This window comes from Panicum virgatum, chromosome 4K, assembly GCF_016808335.1.
Source record: "Panicum virgatum strain AP13 chromosome 4K, P.virgatum_v5, whole genome shotgun sequence".
Classification (NCBI taxonomy): Eukaryota; Viridiplantae; Streptophyta; class Magnoliopsida; order Poales; family Poaceae; genus Panicum; species Panicum virgatum.
Genome location: NC_053139.1, coordinates 43788832 through 43802906, shown reverse-complemented (window position 1 = coordinate 43802906; position 14075 = coordinate 43788832). Strand labels below are relative to the sequence as shown.

At 50.7% G+C, this 14075-nt stretch overlaps 1 pseudogene across 1 annotated transcript; it reads left to right on the top strand.

The window, feature by feature from the left end:
* Positions 1-105: 105 nt before the first annotated feature.
* Positions 106-6737, top strand: LOC120704211 (annotated as a pseudogene). Its single transcript, XR_005687500.1, has 4 exons — positions 106-242; positions 338-806; positions 4056-4975; positions 5110-6737. The product of XR_005687500.1 is annotated as a probable alpha-glucosidase Os06g0675700 (transcript).
* Positions 6738-14075: the final 7338 nt, after the last annotated feature.

The following is a 14075-nucleotide window of genomic DNA, read 5'->3' as shown; positions in this document are numbered from 1 at the left end:
AGCGTGAACTTAACGACGATGATGATCCAGCGTGACGACGACAGGGTAGAGGGGCTTTCGGAATTTCAGATTGGTGAGTACAATGGTGGAATCTGCCCTCCTTGTCCGCTGCCGACAAGCCAACGGCGGCCGCGGGACTTGCGCGATCAGCCAGCCAGCCCTGTGGAGTGCGCGGCGCGGCTGGTCCCAGACGACAACGACGAAACGCCAGGCGAGATCCTATCACGAACGCTCTTCTCAAGGTACTTACTGGTCCCATTCGCTCTCGCCCATGCCGCCGTGCTCCCCGGCCATGTTGTCCTCAGATCCTCTGGTCCTCGCCGTGGCACTGTGGCAGGCATGGCGGCGCCGACCGGTGCCCGTCCGCCACGCAAACCACCCACGCCCCGACACGAGGCGCCCGGCCAAACTACCGGTCCATTTCGGCAGCCGCGAGAGGATCGGGAGCGGCGCGTCGCGCCGTCGACGGGGAGGCTATAAGAGCGTCCTCCGTGGTGCGTGGGTGACGCCGACCAGTGCTAGCTGCAGCGCCCGCGCAGCCCAGCGATGGCGACGCCGCCGCCCCGGCCGCCGCTCCTCGGCATCGTGCTCGCGCTGTGCCTCTGCTGCTGCGCGCCTCGCCTGCGCGCGGATGAGGGCCGGCGCAGGGCCCCCGGCGGCGGGTACCGCGTCCGGGCCGTCGCGGTGGACGAGGGAGAGACGCAGCTCCGCGCCGAGCTCGAGCTCGAGGCCGACGCCGCCGCCGCCACCGGCGCGTCCGCGGCGGCGTACGGCGAGGACGTGCGGAAGCTCGACGTGTACGCCAGGTGCGGTTCGTGGGAGCCTCTACTGTACGCCTTTGATTTACCACGCAGTTGTTGTGCTGCGTTTGGGTTGCTACAGTAGTGGATCTCTAAAGCTCCAGCAGTGTAGTACTCTCTCCGTTCCAAATTATAAGACATTCCAACAATCTTGGAGAATCAAAGTTTTTTACGTTTAACTAAATTTATATAATAAAATAATAATATTTATTATATAAACTAGGTACCATTAGATTCTTTATTAGTTATATTTATATAGTACATCAATTTGATATCATAAATCTTTATATTTCTCTTTATAATCTTAGTCAAACTTGATATTGCTTTGACTCTCCAAATTTTTTGGAATGTCTTATAATTTGAAACGGAGGAAGTACATACACATCACTGCTTATTCGATTCGTGCCGAGTTTTCGCTCAAACACAAACTGAATGATGGTGCGCCGAATATTGTTTGTAACTCACCAAAACACACTTGACATGGTAAAATCTGTCACGTTTCAGCGCGCATCAAAGTTTTGATCCGTAGTCATCAGAGCAGATATGCCCATGGCATTATATACATGCACACACATTCCCACATGCATCTACTTCCTCCATCTCTAAAAAAAATGCAACTCTCACTTTTTGAGGAGTCAAATATTTTTAAATTTGGCCAAATTTATACAACATAGTATTAAAATTTATGTTACAAGATGAATATCATTAGATTAATCATGTAATATATGTTCATATTAAATCTTGGAGACATAGTTGTTAGTAATTATTTGTATTAATTGTTAGTAATTGAAATTATTTAACTTCTCGGAAAGTGAGGGTTGCATTCCTTTTGGACGGAGGAAGTAGCTCTTAGTCAGTGTCACTGATGCGAAACTGTGAACTGTTGAGACGTTCAGAGCGATGGGGTTGCAGATGGGGCGTCGATTTCCATCGATTTCAGCAGAGAAGTAGCTGCACTAGCTGCGTGTGCATATGCATCCACTGTCAGCAGAAAACGCCGATGCCTGCGCGCCGCGTGCTCTTCCCAGGAAAACAACAGCTAACGAAAGAGAATAAAAAGTGAATACTGGTTGGTATCGAAGTCATTAAAGAAAACGAAGATGCCATCACGAGCAATCCCACAATAACCCCATGATTGGATTGCCCTACTAGGCCGGATGTGATAAGGTGGTCACGATTGCGACCAAACGGGGTCCATGATGCAATGGTCCAAGGCATCCTCGACAAAGAACAGCACCAGCCGAGACTCTACTCCAGCAAAATCCAGCCGTCCTTGTCTTACCACTCTGCCCAAATCAGAGAAATGATCGATGCATCCCCGGCCACCCCACACCTGTCATCAGAAGAAAAAAGATCAAATTTTCAAGCGAAGAAAAGGAACAAATCGAGATCGTATAGCACAATGATGGAAGCCGCTGCATACAGTAAACAATTCTGAGCTTGCTGCTCTGCCCAGCTGCATTTTCTTTTCTTTTTTTTCAGCCACAGCCTGCCTCCGAAAATACCTTAGCGTTACTGACCCGATCATCCGGAAAGCGCATCGCCTTTCTTCGGCCCCTTTTCCTCTTTCCATCTGGCTCGCCGCCTTTCAGTGCCGTGACCGTGAGGCTTGAGCTGCGCGCCGTGCACGCGGCGGTAGACGATGGATGCGATGCGCCTTCTTCTCTGCACTTCCCGTGCCCGGAATACCTGTCCTGCAGACTTGCAGAGAGAACGAACAAAGAAACAAACAAACAAGCAGCGAGATCATTCCGGCTCGCGGTTTCAATTCAGACAAGGAAAAGGAAACCAAAAAGGCCGGCCGTCACCGACAAGTCTTCCGGCCTGCGCACTCCACGGCTGCCCTGCCAGTTGACGCGCACTGCCTATTAAGCGTAGGCTAGCCACTTGCTGCCCCGTCGCCTTGCACGCTTGTGCAGCAGCATCGGCAGAGGCGATGGGGCCGTCGACGGCGGCTGCCGCGCGCGCGCGCTTCGCCTTCCTCCTCCTCCCCCTCCTCGTTGTCTTCCTCCTCGCCGTCCCGTGGCCCGGCGCGGCGGCGCAGGCCGGGTACCGCGTGGTGTCGGTGGGCGAGGCGGGAGGCCAGCTGTCCGCGCGGCTGGAGCTCGCCGGCGGCGGCGAGAAGGCCGAGCTCGGGCCCGACGTCCGGAGGCTCAGCCTAACCGCCAGGCAAGTACGTCCCTCCCCGGATTAATAATTATTAGCTAGTGTGCTTCCTCTTAAAAAGAAAAGATCACTAGTGTACTTCCATGGCATGCGATCGATGCTTGCTGAGTAATCTTGAAACTTTGGGGATATGAAATGGAGATAGATGGTCGTCCTTGACCAATCCTTGGATCCTAAGTAGTTTGGCCGATCGCCCATTAGGTTAATTCGTCGTCAGCGGATAAGGATTCGTGTACCTACGGCCAGAAAGATTTCTAGCTCAAACGCTTCCTCTTCTTCTTCGTGCTTCTTTTGAGATAAGATCGAGCCGATGACAAACTGACTAGGACAACGTACCAAACAAGCAAGTCATTTTCTTAGAGGACAACATCTACTACAAGAGCTAAAAAGCAATGGTCAGTTTAATTTGCAATTGTAGTATTGCATCTGCATTGACTTGCATTGCCTTTTGAAATCATGTACCGCAGACTTCATAGATCAGATTTTCCAGCAAATAGTTTGTGACCATCTTTTTACCATCTTGTAGCATAAGTTCCTATTTATGATACAGCAATTTTCTCCGTGACAATTGCAACTAGCAAAACGTAAAATGGAGATATAAACAAACAACGAAAGAAAACAATTCAAACATCAATATATCACCTAACGCTCCCAAAAAGAAGTTCCAGTGAAATGGAAAAGGAAATACGTTGCAGGATCAATTTCAGCACAAAGGTTACAAAAAGCTATCGAAAAGGGAAGTTTCAGCCCCCCCCCCCCCCCCCCCCCCCCAAAAAAAACAGGAATTCAGTTCATTGCCACACGTGAGTGAATGAGTTGAAGAATATTGTCACAATTCATCAAAAACATGCCTCGGTGGAAGACCAAAAAAGTGGGTGGATGGGAAATTAAATTAAATAGACAAAAAGGGTAAAACGAAAAGTGCTAACAGGGTATGCAAAACGATCACGGTGGGATTCGAACCCACAATCTCCCGCTCCGGAGGCGAGCGCCTTATCCAATAGGCCAAGCGACCAGTGCGTGCGGTAGATGAGTTTAAAATAATATATTAAGTTTTAATATTTTACTGATCTGCCACACCGGCGGCAGCCTTGAGACGAGCAGCCGGCTCCACGTCCGCATCACCGACGCCGACCACCCGCGGTGGGAGGTCCCCCAGGACGTAATCCCCCGCGAGGCGCCCCGGCAGCACGTCCAGCTCGACGCGAGCACGGGGGGCGACGCCTCGCCGCGCAGCCGCGTCCTCTCGGCGGCGACCTCCGACCTCACCTTCACCCTCCACGCCTCCCCGTTCCGCTTCACCGTGTCCCGCCGCTCCACGGGGGACGCCCTCTTCGACACCGCCCCGGGCCTCGTCTTCAAGGACCGGTACCTCGAGCTCACCACGGCGCTCCCCGCCGGCAGGGCGTCGCTCTACGGCCTCGGCGAGCACACCAAGCGCACCTTCCGGCTGCAGCGCAATGACACCTTCACGCTCTGGAACGCCGACATCGCCGCCTCCAACGTCGACCTCAACCTCTACGGCTCCCACCCGTTCTACCTCGACGTGCGCTCGGCGGCCCCCGGCGGCGCCGCCGCCGGGGCCGGCGCGGCGCACGGGGTGCTCCTGCTCAACAGCAACGGCATGGATGTCGAGTACGGCGGGTCGTTCCTCACCTACAAGGTCATCGGCGGCGTGCTCGACTTCTACTTCTTCGCCGGCCCCGCCCCGCTCGACGTCGTCGACCAGTACACCCAGCTCATCGGCCGCCCGGCCCCCATGCCGTACTGGTCCTTCGGGTTTCACCAGTGCAGGTACGGGTACAACAACCTGGCTGACCTGGAGGGCGTGGTGGCCGGCTACGCCAAGGCCAGGATCCCGCTGGAGGTGATGTGGACGGACATCGACTACATGGACGCCTTAAAGGACTTCACCCTGGACCCCGTCAACTTCCCGGCCGGCCCGATGCGGCAGTTCGTCGACCGCCTTCACCGGAACGGCCAGAAATACGTCGTCATCCTCGACCCAGGTCCGCGATCCATCACATCGATCTTCTTCAACCTCCCGTCGATCAGTCACCTGGTTGGAGCAGAGCAGATGAGCAGCACGATGAGTCGATGATCCATGGCATGGACTGACTGGTTGGTGATGGTCATGGTGCAGGGATCAACGTGAACGAGACGTACGGGACGTTCGTCCGCGGGATGCAGCAGGACGTGTTCCTGAAGCGGAACGGCACCAACTACCTCGGCAAGGTGTGGCCGGGGCTCGTCTACTTCCCGGACTTCCTCAACCCGCGCGTCGCCGCGTTCTGGGCGACGGAGATCGCACTGTTCCGGCGGACCCTCCCCGTCGACGGGCTCTGGATCGACATGAACGAGGTCTCCAACTTCGTGGACCCGCCGCCGCTGGACGCGCTGGACGACCCGCCGTACCGCATCAACAACTCCGGCGTGCGCCGCCCCATCAACAACAAGACCGCACCGGCGTCCGCCGTGCACTTCGGCGGCGTCCGCGAGTACGACGCGCACAACCTCTACGGCCTCCTCGAGGCGCGCGCCACGCACGGCGCGCTGCTCGCCGACACCGGCCGCCGCCCCTTCGTGCTCAGTCGCTCCACCTTCGTCGGCTCCGGCCGCTACACCGCGCACTGGACCGGCGACAACGCCGCGACGTGGGCCGACCTCCGCTACTCCATCAACACCATGCTCAGCTTCGGCCTCTTCGGCATCCCCATGGTCGGCGCCGACATCTGCGGCTTCGACGGCGACACCACCGAAGAGCTCTGCAGCCGCTGGATCCAGCTCGGCGCCTTCTACCCGTTCTCGAGGGACCACTCGGCGATCGGCACCGTCCGGCGAGAGCTCTACCTGTGGGAGTCGGTGGCGCGGTCGGCGAGGAAGGCGCTCGGCCTGCGCTACCGGCTGCTGCCGTACATCTACACGCTGATGCACGAGGCGCACACCACGGGGGCGCCCATCACGCGGCCGCTCTTCTTCTCCTACCCCAGGTCCCCAAGGACGTGAACACCTACGGGGTGGACCGGCAGTTCCTGCTCGGCCGCGGCGTGCTCGTGTCGCCGGTGCTCGAGCCGGGCGCCACCACCGTCGACGCCTACTTCCCCGCCGGCCGGTGGTTCAGCCTCTTCGACTACTCGCTCGCCGCCGCCTCGGCGACCGGCAGCCGCGTGACGCTCCCGGCAGCCGCGGACACGGTGAACGTGCACGTCGCCGGCGGCAACATCCTGCCGCTGCAGCAGCCGGCGATGACCACGGCGCGCGCGCGCCGGAGCGCGTTCCAGCTCCTGGTCGCGCTCGGCGAGGACGGATCCGCCGCCGGGGAGCTGTTCCTGGACGACGGCGAGTCGCCGGAGATGGCCGGGCCGCGGGGCCAGTGGACCCTGGTACGGTTCACCTGCAAGACGGGGCGCGGCGGCGCCACGGTGAGGTCGCATGTCGTGCACGACTCGTACGGGCCGAGCCGGAAGCTGGTCATCGGCAAGGTGGTGTTCCTGGGCCTGCGTTCGCCGGCGCCGCCGAGGGGGTTCGCCGTGTACGTCAACGGCGTCAAGGCGGCCAACTCGACCGGCCGCGCCCAGGGGTACCGGGGCAGCGGGACGCTCGGCGCCGCTCACGCGGAGGGACTGTCGCTGGCCATCGGCAAGGAGTTCGAGCTCAAGGTCGTCATGTCGTAACATGGGATTGGAGCTCTGAATTCTGAAATGGTGCGTATGCTTTGAATAAAAATTGATCATCAGAAGATTAAACTTGAAATAAATGGCATCTCAGTAATCAACATTGTCATGCGATGATCTTTTAGCGTTCCCGCGTTCCAAATCGACTGAAAAATGGCGGCCGACGGAGAAATCGACAGTAATGTTAGGATTTGGGGATGTTGGGAGCCCATGGATCGAACGGTCTGAAAAGTATAAATAAAATGAATCAAAGCGTGATGTTCACTTGGGCGCTATTTGATTGGTAGAAGATGTGCAGGAGCAAAAACCTTGCGTAGAAGAAGGGTGATGGTGCCGGCGGAGTCGCCAAAGAGATGTACTCATTCTTAGATTGGAATCCGGAACCGACGATCTTGTCAAGCACGAGGTCGAATTTGTGGATGGCCGGCTACCGTCAGGACTTTGCCGCGGCCCTAACCTAGGTCATCTCGATGCCCTGACCGTACTACTATACCGGCCTAAACGACGGCCGCTAAGCAGGCCATCGCCGCAACGACAAGCAAGAACATGCTCATGTTCACACCTAATTGCAGCTCTAAGTCTCTAACTTGTGAGATTGTGTAGGGTCAGGAAACAAGAAACTCGCTCTCCACACAATCTCCAATACAGACGCAGAGCCCACGTCGTGCTTGACATTTTTCAAAACATAGCACGAATCTTGAACAAATCTGAGCCACCAAAAAGTGAGTGAAAATATGGATCTGAGCCGCCAAAAAGTGAGTGAAAATATGGTACATAATCATCCGAGTGACGTATAGAAGAACCGTACAAGTTATGCTAGGAAAATAAAAATCACTAAATCCCTCTGTCTGTATACATGAATTTGCAGTTAAGCTCTGCTGTTCAGAGATCAAACTAAGAAAAAAAACCACTAAATCCTTCTGCTGGTGAAAACCAATTTCTGTGCTGACACTGGCATGCCATATCGATCTCATACGTCTCTATTCCCATTAGTTAGAATTCAGAGTTTAGACTATTTTTTTTGAAAGACCTGGACATTATAGTCCAGCATTCATTAATAAGAAGGGGTAAAGTTTACATCAGCGCCTGGCGCCAGAAAAACAACTTCCAACCCAGACAGAGTGCTGGGTAGGCTCCAGTACAATAGAGGACTACTTGCAAAAAATATGTCCAACCAGAGCATCGAGATGTCGAGCACCCGCGAAGATCCACATCTGATCTCGTCCCTCAGCATTGCTAAGAATCTTGGTAGCAGTAATTCCTCCTTCCTGAAAATTCTATTATTGCGCTCTTTCCAAATTAACCAGCTAATAAGAAGTACCAGAGTCCCCACTCCATGCCGCTGCTTCTGTTGAACTGTTAGTAGCCGGCAAAACCAAAGTTTTTAATCTGAGATTTCAGACCAAGAGTTCGGTGAGAGAGGGGCAGCCTGCCCAACACGCCGCAGCTGTCCAAACTTGCTTGGAGAAAGGGCAACCGACAAAAAGATGAAGAGCTGTCTCCAAGTTCCGTTCACAAAGAGGACAGAAATAGCAGTTCGGCCATTCACGAAGTAGTAGTCTGTCAGCCGTCCATAATTTGTTTTGCAGCATTAGCCAGGTGAAAATTTTACATTTGGTGGGTGCCCAAGGTTTCCAAATATCTGCAGCAATAGGCGACTTTTGGGTTCCTTCAAATTGTATTTCATAATAGCCGATTTAGCCGAATAAGTTCCCGATGTGAGAGAAGTGAGTCTCGGCTCTGATACCAATTAAAAGCGATCGGGTCCTCTAGCCTAAGAGGGGGAGGGGGTGAATTAGGCTATATTAAAACCTTGACATATGGCTCCAACTAGTTTGCACAAAATTTAAACTAAATCAAACTATCTAGATGTGCAACTACGGTTCACCTTAGTGTAAAACCCTCACCTCAAAAGAGTTTTGCAACCTATAGCCAATCCTAGCAAGATACTACACTAAGAAAGTAAAGGCACACAAGTTGCAATATGAAATGCGGAAGCTTAAAGAGAGGGATGAGAGGAAGTGAACTCTCGACACGAGGATTTATCCCGTGGTTCGGATTGCCACAAAGGCGCCCCTACGTCCACATTGTTGAAGCACTCACGAAGAGTATCGCTTCCCGGCAATCAAGTCTCTTCCGTGAACACAATCACGGTCACCTTGATCCCGATCTTCACTAAGGGAGATTGCCCACGAAGGAGGGGTCTCCGTCCCCCGCACAATGTCGTCGACGCCGCTCCACACCAAGCCGGAGGGTCGTTGACTTGCTGGCGAGCCACCAAGACTCCAAGGAGGCCGGCGCACCGAGATACACTTTTGGTTCACTCTAGAACCACAGCACAAGGATCTAACCTTGCTTGATCACTCACTCAAGAGCTAATCTAGCACTCACACTTTACAAAGCTAGTGCTAAAACCTAAGGATATGATCAATGAGCTCTTGTATGGCTTGGAGGTATTCTTGGGTGTATATGAGATGTCTTGGGACTCCAGCAATCTTCAAATGGCCGGGGGAGCACATATATATAGGCCTCCAAGTCGAACTAGCCGTTTGTAGCCGTTGGCAGAATTCTGCGTAGGCATCGGAACTTCCGGTGAAGAGGCGTCGGAACTTCCGGTCACTCACAGCAACTGAAGTAGTCGTTGTCTTGCTGACACAGTTGCAGCGACTCCAGAGACCATCGGATGAACCGATGCTATGGGCGTCAGTTCAACCGGTCACAACAGCAACTGGACTAGCCGTTGGACTTCTCTCTTCTGCTGACGTCATTACACCGGTGCTTTGCTCCGATGGACCACCGGCTTAACCGGTGCTGAAGACTTGGCTCCTGCGTGCTTGACATCGTCTCTGGAACATAGTACATCCAATGCACTGATGCCTAGCTTGACGCCGTCGGTTCAACCGGTGACTTGGCTATCTTGACTTGGTCTTCGCTTGATCTCTATTTGGTGCTCAGATTTGCACCGATGCCAGGGCGTCGGAACTTCCGACAACCATCGGATGCACAGATGCTGCATGCATCGGTTCTTCCGGTGCTCCTGTTTTCTGCAGAACTCATCCAATTTAGTGTTTCTTCGAGTTCTTTATTCGTGTATTGCTTTGCATGGCCTTTTTACTTCATCCCTAGGATCTAAAAATGTTCACTTAATAAAACCATTAGTCCCATTGATTGCGTTGTCATACGACCACCAAAATCACTCGAAATGGCATAAATGGTGCCATGTTCGTTACAGCCATTTAGCACTTGAACCCGAGTAGCCGCCGCAAAGAGTGCCCGGTTAGTGTCGTTGATCGACTAGCAAATCAGCTCCAGCCCAAGGCTTTTCTCGGCTTGTCCATTCAAACCAAAGCCAGCGCAAACACAGTGCCCGTCCAAAGCGTTCTAAATCCTTGATACCCAATCCCCCTCGGTCCAGCGGTAAGCAGGTTGTAGACCAGTTGACCTTGCATTTGCCACCATGAAAATCTTGGTTACCCGCCCAAAGAAAACGCCCCTGCGATTTATCCAGTTCACTTATGAATTTCTTAGGCACTTTGAGGGCTGTTAGCAAGTAGATAGGCATAGAAGAGAGCACTGAACGAACCAATTCTCTTCTACCACCTCCGGATAGGAGCTTTCCTTGCCATCCAGCCAATTTGGCTTTCACCCTGTCAAGCGTAGGTTGAAGGTGCACTAGCTTTAAACGTCCCAATGTCAGAGGAAGACCTAGATAAGTTAAAGGAAAGGTTAATCTGCTGCCCAGTGAAACTTGATAGTATATTCTCCAAATTTAGATCCGCACACCGAATGGCTGCTACTGAACTTTTTTGAATATTTATTTTCAGACCAATTGCATCCCCAAACTTTTTCATGATTTGCAGCACCAAGTCCACTTCCTCTTTATGCGGGTTCAAAAAGAGAGCTGCATCATCAGCATACAACGAGAGGTGGATCTTTGCATGCCGACCTCTGAGCTCCGAGAGTTCCCCCTCCAGTGTTGCAAGCTCAAATAGATGGTGTAGGGTGTCAATCGCCAGGATGAAAAGATAAGGTGACAAAGGGTCTCCTTGGCGAAGTCCCCGCTCATGGTGAAAGAAAGGACCTGGCACACCATTTAGTATGACCGAGGAAGAGGATGAGGATAGGATCAGTGCAATCCAGTTCCTCCAACGTGCTGGGAAGCCCCTTCTTTCAAGCAGTTCCAGGAGGTATTCCCAGGAGACGAAATCGAAAGCTTTTTCTATCTCGAGCTTGAAAAGAAGAGAAGGGGGTTTTGTTCGATGATAAGCTCGAGCAAGATTTCGAACATAGAGAAATTGTTTTGGATACAACGTTTTTTTGATAAAGGCACTTTGGGATATAGAGACCAAATCATTCATTTTACTGGATAGCCAGATGGCGAGTACCTTTGAGATGAGCTTTGCAAAAGAGTGAATAAGGCTTATTGGTCTGAAGTCGAGTTTAGACTATGACATGCATGTTCAGACTTTTGGTAGTCGGATCGCAATTGAAAGCAGTTTTGACAAGTTCATGTATCCGCAAAATAGTTTCTGAAAGCGGGCATTAATTCCCATTCTTTATGCTTTCCAAATTTATTTCATTTCTTTTTATGAGAATCGACAAGCATATATACCCGGACGACAAATCAATTCTCTATCCCCATCCCGATCAAATACATACCTTTCTTTTTTTCCTTTTCTATTAGTACAGTCTTATCTCTAATCGCCAGAAATATACGCTCTATCATTGTCTGATGGGGGCTCGCAAACCACCAAACTCTCACCCTTCAAGAGTTTCACGCACTGCATTAAAAAATAGAATTATTGTGTATAGTATACCTTCCAGAACCCAGGATAGAGAAGGACATTGCAAGATTTATTTTTAGGAGGAAAGAGACATGACGATGAGTTGTTAATCACGAAATGATCAGACTGGCCAACAAAACGTTCGACGTTCCTGTTTCAGCTAGCAGCGTATCTTTCCCAGCTAGCTACCACTACTGCATCTGATATCTCCAACTTGTTTTATGCGCAGCAGCAGCAGCAGCAGCTGTAGAATACAGTGTACTGATCTCTGTTAACTATTGTTTGGAATCATATTGGGAGAGGAGCACGGACTGTTAGTGGAAGAAATAGCACGCAAAAGGACCAATCACCAGGGAATGATCAGTAGTTGAGTTGCCAGTACCTGCTCGTCAGTGCGGTTTCTTTTTTGGGGAGGCTGATCAGTGATCAGTAGCAAGTGTAATTAACAACCTGATTTAGTCAGTAGCAGCCGTACGTATGAACAGAACTGTCACTGTGCAGCGCACAAGCTTAACCGAAGAGCTAGCTTGCTAGGTGGGCAGTTAGCTAGTTAGATGATGGTGGTTGGGGAAGAAGATTTGAGCAGCAGTACAGGGAAGGCCCCTACCAACTAGCACCATGCATCTCCCCCTCTCGCTTTTTTTTGAACTATAAACACCCGGCCCCTCTCGGCGCTCTTCACGCCATCCTAGGACGCTGACATGCGGGCCCTCTCTCTCTCTCTCCTCGCTTTGTCAGTGGTGAGGTCATGAATAGCAAATTGGCAACAGCCTCGATGAATGATGCGAATAGATCACCATGCACGAACTGTTCCCATGTGTGCACTGTACTGAATATATGAAGCTACAAATAAGTACACAGAAGGCCCAACTCCACAAATTCGTCAAATTCAATTGTTGAACTCTGCGCATCATTAAATCATTAGTATTCTGTTAGGGTCAAGAGTCTATATATTCAATTATCAAAGTCCACACAAGAGTACAGGCTTGGAATTTTTCTTCTGCATATCCATACTGTCAAAGTGGCAGCGGATCAACTTGGCATCAGAGAATGAAAAATATTGCTAGTTTATGGCAGATTAGCTGTCCACCTTGTGTATGTACTTGCAGGCTGCTTATTACTATTATTATTATATAGTATATGGGCCTGAGTTAGTGTCGCTTGATAAATTAGTTAGAAGCAAACAGTTACTGTCTATCTGTCTAAGGTCAAAGGATCATATTGTAGTACTTTATATCAACGATGAGCAGATGCGTGTGAACTTGAATCCCTTTCGCAGCGCGCGCGCGCACATATATATATATATATATATATATATATATATATATATATATATATATATATATATATATATATATATATATATATATATATATTCAGAGAACAGCTACCTATGACTTTGTTCGTCTTTCCTTTTGTCCACTTGGAAAGGATTCTTTCTTTTTGCACCAGAAAAATTTATTTATTACTAGCTTCAGAGTATGGTGACCTCTTGTACCAGTTTTTTTTTTTAACAAATCTTGTGCCACAGTTTCACTGAATAACTTAGCTTATTCTATCTGTTTTAGGTTCTCTACAAATTGAGGTTAAAACTGAGGGTCCTAGCAGAATACTTCGAGTTCAAGCTAGTTAAATTAAAGGGTTGATCTTAAGTGTGGGTTAGTCTATTAATATGTAAACTGATGAACTAATTGTAACACCTCAGGTATTAATCACCCATAATTAAGACTAAGCCCAGCCATTAGTTTTGAGAAAAACCTAAACGATAAAACTCACTGATTAAATTTTTTGGCTCAGTTCAGTCGGACCGGTCTGATCGGTCGGGGCGACCGGTCTGGCCGGTTGAACCTGTTTTGTGGGTTTTGGGCCCACATCATTTAAACCACTCTTCTCTCTCTCAACAACTCATTCATCCTCACCACGCTCAGGCCACTCTTTCCTCGAGCTCTCTCCCTCTCATTCCCTACCCAAGCCCTAAGCTCCTCAATCCTCCCTCTCCCTTGATTTCGAGGCCATGGGAGCTTCGGATTTGTGTAGGTGATCATCTCCTCCACGTTCTCCTTCCTGGGGTGCTGTGGATTCCAAGTTCTTCGTGGGGAAGAAGCCATTCAAGGTAATCAAGCTTGGGTGGATTGATCTCCTTTTCTAGGTGGTTCTAATTGATTTCCTTTGGTCAAACGTGTCCACTTACATCCCTGAACTAAAGCCTAGAAGGAATTTAGATTTGGTGGGCTAGATAACTCATTCAAGGTAATTCACCTAGGGTTGGGTGAATCCACCTTTTTGAAAGGTTTTAGTCGATTTTCTTGGGTCAAGATCATCTATATGCATCTCTGAATTAGGGCCTAGAAGGGTTTTGAAAGTTGTGGGCTAGTTTAGCCGCGACTTAGATTCTAGTTTGTGGTCTGGATAGGACCGGTCTGACCGGTCGGAGGGACCGGTTTGGCCGGTGGCGGGGTTGATTTAATTGGGACTGGTCTGACCGGTCAAGTGGACCGGTCTGACCGGTGTGGCCCTGGCTGAGAGGAGGTGATGAGTGGGTGTTGGTGCAAATAGTTGGAATTTAATTTGTGTATTGGTTATTTATAATTTTTATAAATCATGCATGCATTCTCATATCATATGCATATGCAAACGTGTAGCATCCGCCG